The sequence below is a fragment of the Molossus molossus genome, unplaced genomic scaffold, assembly GCF_014108415.1.
Source record: "Molossus molossus isolate mMolMol1 unplaced genomic scaffold, mMolMol1.p scaffold_m16_p_1, whole genome shotgun sequence".
Taxonomy (NCBI): Eukaryota; Metazoa; Chordata; class Mammalia; order Chiroptera; family Molossidae; genus Molossus; species Molossus molossus.
This window is the reverse complement of record NW_023425344.1, coordinates 121,772,477-121,778,476: the sequence shown is the minus strand read 5'-3', so window position 1 is coordinate 121,778,476 and position 6,000 is coordinate 121,772,477. Positions and strand designations below refer to the sequence as shown.

The window sequence follows — 6,000 nt, the reverse complement described above, 5'->3', positions numbered from 1 at the left end:
TGAGAGAACAGACCTGACAGCTAATCAGGGGCACCTGGGGATACCCGAGATACCACTGCACTGGGTCAAGAAACATCAGCCAGCTTCCCGCAAGCCTCACTGGACTGGCCCTTTTTTTGTTATCCTGACTATGCCCACCACTCTGAAGGTAGCAGGATGGAAATTTTGGATTCACCACACTCAGGTAAAGAAAGCACACCCTGAGCAAATACCTGAATAATGGGCCTTACAGCAGACCCAGAATCCCCTGAAGATAAAGCTCTCCAGGGTTTCCTCCTAGTCTCTTTCCTGACTCTGATCACCAGTAAGGCACCTACCCAATTTAGATGCACTCAAGGGTGGCCACTGCTATGAAGGTACAAGCTCCCACCTGACCCTCAGAGTCCTACAAGGACAGGGGACATGCTTCATCATCAGCAACTATGTCCTAAGCTCTTCCCCTTATGCGGACTCATGTGGTGACACTACCACCCTAACCCCATTAAGCCCCTCATCACAAGAGACTTGGGTCCTAACTGTACTCCCCCGGGACTTGGTCTGCTTGTGCCTCAGGACCAACTCCTTGCGTCTTTCCCATTGGAACTAAAGACTTATGTATTCTTGCTAACATTATTCCACAGGTTTATTTCTTCTCGGTTTAGCCTTAGGAGAAACCTGTTGCCTTTATGTTAACCAATCTGGTATCATTAGAGAAAGCATAAAACTAGTCAGATAGTGAGTAGATGAACGAGAGAACAGGCTCTATCCACCTCTAAGAATTGGTATGAGAACCTCTTTTATTGGTCCCCATTGTTCACTACTCTTATCACTGGCCTTGCGAGCCCCTTAATCCTCCTCCTATTAATATTAACTTGTGGCCCAATCCTAATTAATCGAGAGAAAAAGTACAGGCTGTTAAGCGCATGGTTCTCAGCACTCCCTATCGGAGGCTAGCCACAGTGGAAGAAATTGCAGACACTTTAGAATCAAAGATTTGATTTAACCCTAAGACCAGTGGGGAATATAAAGGACAAACACATGACCTTGCCCCCTGGATTTTAAGGGAGTGGCAAGAACTATCTGCTAATAGATAACCACTGCATTGTATAGATAACCATTGCTTTGTGTACACCGAAACTGATTGTTCCCTAAGGCATAACAGCTAACTGCAAATATCTGCTTCTGTACTGCTTGCTTGCTCGCATATCCTTAACCCAAATTCCTTAACAGGGGCTAAGACAACTATATAAGCAACCCAACCCTTGAGCTCAAGGCTGCTCTCTCCTCTGTAGGATGGGACAGTGGTCGCGCTGCTAATAAATCTCTCTTAATTTGAACCCAGTTTGGAGTCTGAGTCTGGTCTGTCTCATTGGTCTACAATACTCTCAGTCTCTGGATTGCCTGCAAAGAGCTGAGGAGGTTGTGGTTACCCACGTTGGCTAAAACCTCATCCCAATTTTGGGTAGAATAGGGGGAGGTTGGCCAAACATGATTTCAAATGGGGTGAAACCCTTAAGATAAGAGGTACAGCATACACAAAGGAGGCCAAAAGGAAGGAGCCTTACCCAGTTGTTGCCCATCTCAAGGTGGAGCTTAGTTAAAGTTTCCTTTAATGTCATATTCATTCTTTCTACCTGTCCTGAACTCTGAGGCCTGTAGACACAATGTAATTTCCAAGTAATCTCTAAAACTTTAGCTAACAATTTTGTGGTTTGAGCAATGACTGCCAGGTCATTGTCAGACCCCAGAGCTAGAGGGAGGCCAAATTGGGGGACTATCTCAGAGAGCAGTAACCGGGCTACCGTGGTTGCAGTTTCAGTCTTGGTAAGAAAAGCCTCAGTCTAGCCAGAGTAGGTATCTATGAAAACAAGCAGATATTTATAGCCGTATTAGCCAGGGGTGACCTCAGTAAAGTCAATTTACCAGTGGTCACCAGGAGCTGTGCCTCATTCTTGGGTCCCGAGGTCTGTTGTTTCCTGAGGGTGAGAGTTGACTTGGGCACAGGCAGGGCATCTCCTTATTTCAGATTCTATCCATCTGTTGAGGTTCAGGACATAAAAGTCCCGGGCTGCCCTGGCCGGTTTGGCTCAGCGGTTAGAGCGTCCGCCTGCGGTCTAGAGAGACCCGGGTTCGGTTCCCGCTAAGGGCATGTACCTCGGTTGCAGTTTGTCCCCGGCCCTGGTCGGTAGTGCGGGTGGCAGCCACTCGATGTGTCCCTTTCACATCGATGTTTCCCTCTCTCTCTTCCTCTCTCTCCCTCCCACTCTGTCTGTAAAAAAATGGAAAAATGTCCTCGGATGAGGATTAAAAAAAAAAAAAAAAAAAGTCCCAGGCTATGAGACTGGAGAGTTTAGTCTTGCCAAGGTGGGTGCCCTGATGGAGCTGAGAGATCAGCTCTCAGCCTAGGGCCACAGGCAAGAGGATCTTCTCATTGGGGAGAAGCCTCCAGCCCTGTGGCCCCTGGTTGCAGTTGAGCCTCTGTCCAAGTTCCTCCTCTTCTTGGGTATAGGAGGGCTCCTTGGGGAGACTTTCCCCTAGAAGAACAGGAAGGATCTCTAGTGGCCCCGCTGGTCTTAGGGCAGCCTCTTTGGCTGTCCAATCAGCGAAGGCGTTCCCCTTAGCTTCAGGGGTGTTGGAGTTCTGGTGGCCCCTTTCTTGGTAGAGGGCCCTGTGGACATACCGGCTGTCAGTGTAGATGTTTACTGACTTGCCTTTCGCCCATCTTAAAGCCTGAGTTAGAGCAATTAGGTCAGCCCTCTGAGCTGAAGTCCCATGCCCTAGTGCCTGGGCCCAGATGACCTTGTCTTGTGTGACTACTGCTGCTTCTAGATGAAGCTGCTCCCATCTGTATAGAGAGCATGCTCTGGAGTTGGGAGAGGGATGTCAGTTAGGTCAGACCTCAGGTTAGTTAGTCTCAAGAATGTCTGAGCAATCATGAAGGGGAGCCTGAGGGTCATCTTCAGGCAGCAGGGTGGCTGGCTTGAGGGCAGAAGTCTTCAGGAACTGGATTCGGGAAGAGTCTAAGGGGAGTACCTGGTATTGGGTGATCTGGGCGATAGACATCCACCGGTCCGGAGGGTTCCTAAGGAGAGCCTCAACAGAGTGTGCCCCAATAATTTGGAGGTCTTGCCCTAGGGTCAGCTTGGATGCTTCTTTAACTAAAATAGCAGTGGCTGCTATGGCTCACAGGCAGCTGGGCCAGCCGGAGGCTACTGAGTCTAATCTCTTAGATAAGTAGGCAACTGGTCTCTTCCAGGGCTCTCATGATTGGGTTAGGACCCCATTGGCAATGCCTGGAGTCTCACAGATGAAGAGCTGAAAGAGCTTAGTGATATCAGGCAGAGCTAGGACCAGTACAGACATTAAGGCCATTTTTAGTTTGTTAAAGCCTGTTGTAATGTTACCTTGGGTTCCTGGGGGCCTAATCTGTAGGAGTCCTGGCCCCCTCATTCAGTGTCTTCCAGGAGAATGAGGTCCCTTAGGTTTCTGTTGGGCCCCCCTCTTAAGGTAGTCTTTCTTCCAATGGCCATATTCTTTGTAACAAGCATATTGGTTGGGATCGAGAGGTGGCCGAGATCGTTGCCTAGGTCTCCGTGGGGCTGGCCCTGTGTTTTTAGGCCCATTTCCCCATTGCCCTTTTTGATTCTCTTGAAGAGCTGCTATGACTACTCTTGTGACCTTTTCAGTATTGGCCATTTCTGGGTCATCCCAGTTGTTAAATACTCTCTGGGCTATTTCAACTAATTTACTATGATTCTTTCCTTCAAAACCCTCTAATTTCTGGAGTTTCTCCCTAATGTCTGGGGCCGACGGGGTGACAAAAGCAATATTAATTGCCTGCCTATTCTCAGGGGCCTCCGGGTCTATGGGAGTAAAGAGGCGATAAGCCTCCATGAGATGTTCAAGAAAGGCCACTGGGGAATCCCCTGCGGTTTGAACAGTCTCACTTACCTTAGACAGAGTAGTTGGCTTTCTAGCAGCTCCAGGGAGGCCCCAAAGTAGAGATCAGCGATACTGGGTTAAAGCCTCCTTACCTTGGTGTTCGGGTCCCAATCAGGTAGGAGGGTAGGGAGGTAGGTCTCTATTTGGCCCAGATTTGTGAGGGGTTGGTCGTCTGGCTTGAAGACAGAGTTAGAGGTCACCTGTTTGAGTCCCAGTCAGGGCACATGCCCAGATTAAGAGCCAAATCTCCAGTGAGGGGCATGCAGGATGTGGCCAATCAATGCTCTCATTGATGTTTTTATGTCTCTCTCTCCCTCTCCCTTCCTCTCTAAAATCAATTAAAAAAATTTTTATTTTTTTTTTTAAAAGGTGTGTTGACTTGGATGCAGAATAACAATGAACAGGGCTGGCTTAAAACCTTTCACTAAAGAAATTAGGGCAAGACTAACCACAATGACAGGCTTGGTTAGGAAATTTTTTTTTTTAATATATATTTTTTTATTGCTTTTAGAGAGAGAGGAAGGGAGGGGGAGAGAGATAGAAACATCCATGAGAGAGAACATCCGCTGGCTGCCTCCTGCATGCCCCACACTGGGGACCAGGCCCACAACCTGCGCATGTGTCCTGACTGGGAATCTAACTGGTGACCTCTCGGTGCATGGGTCCACGCCCAGCCACAGAACCACACAGTCCAGGTCCAGTTAGGAATTTACGATCAGATCACCCACCCTGTGAGGTTACTTTCCATAGAACCTCCTCTTTAAAAAAAATTTTTTTTTTCTTTATTGATGTTAGAGAGAAGAGGAAGAAAGGGAGAGAGACAGAAACACCAATAAGAGAGAACATGATGGGCCGCCTCCTGCATGCCCCCCACTGGGGATTGGGCCCACAACCTGGGCATGTGCCCTGACTGGGAATCCACCTCTTGGTGCATGGGTCCATGCTCAAGTACTGAGCCACACCGGGTGGGTAGAGCCTCCTTTTTTATGTCCACATCTTGGACTCAAAATGTGCCAACTTTGTGTATTTTCTTTCTGTGGGATAATAATATCCCATTTCTAGGTCAGATATTCAGCAAATTCAAATATCTGGCTCAACAACTGTATGACATTAAAGTTACTTAACTTTTCTGAGCTTCATTTTCTACTTCCTCCTGTTACTTGCAGATTAAATGATAATGCATGTGAGGCAAGTACCCAGTCCATGTAAGCATTCAATAAATGGTATTACTTTTATTTTGCATCTCATCAGTCCCCGCCCCCCCCCGCCCCCCAAGCCGCACTCTCCTGTATCAGGGATTCTTCCCCCACCCCTTGAAGATAGTAATTTCTTCCAAGGTCTACTGAGTGCTTTGGTACTGGATGTTTACTACGTACTTAAGCAGGAATTAGCCTCCCCTGCCTTTGCCAGACCACCACCGAGTAGGAAAGAGAGCCTTCCAAACAGTACAAACCCGATGTAACGAGGCCTGAGGTGCGGTTCCGGGGTTGCACAGTAAACGGGGAGGGGGTGTGTGAAAGGTGCGGGGAACACTTCAGGGACCCGGCACAGAGGAGCAGGCTATGGGAGCTCCTTGCGCGCTCAGAGCAGCCTGAAGCAGGACCTAGGGCTGGAGGACCCAGAACGCCCGGGACCCCGTCGGGGTTCTTCACGTGTGCGCGAGGAGCCCAGGAGTTCGTGCTCGCGGACTAGGCCTCCCCGCGGCTCATTAACCTCACAGCAGGGGCCCCGAGCCGACAGGAAATACGCCAGCCGCTGGGGACGGAAGTAGCGTGACGTGAGACCGCAACGCGGCGGAAGGGCCGAAATAAGGGACGCGGTTCGAGTGGACTGGATGATGAGGCGGAGGGGCGGAACGGTTCTATCCGGATAACTGATTGGCCGGCTCTTGGCGGCAGCGGCGAAGCGGCGGCGGCGGCGGCGCGTGGAACTGTCACCTCGGCTGGGTGAGTCCTGGTTCGAGCCTTGGCCCCACCGGCTCCAACTGCCTCTCGGTGCCGGCTTTGGTTCCCTGTGACCCGCTCCACACCTCCAGCCTTCCGAGACTTTCCCCGCAGGGGCAGGCCAACCAGGCCCTCC

General features: G+C 49.9%; 1 protein-coding gene across 1 annotated transcript in view; it reads left to right on the top strand.

Moving 5' to 3' along the window:
- The first annotated feature begins 1,704 nt into the window (after positions 1-1,704).
- SNUPN (snurportin 1) overlaps positions 1,705-6,000 on the top strand; it is a 46,038-nt gene continuing 41,742 nt past the window's right edge. Inside the window, exon 1 of the mRNA XM_036277885.1 lies at positions 1,705-1,709. The gene's annotated coding sequence lies outside the window, so the exon portion shown is untranslated. The remainder of the gene's footprint in view (positions 1,710-6,000) is intronic.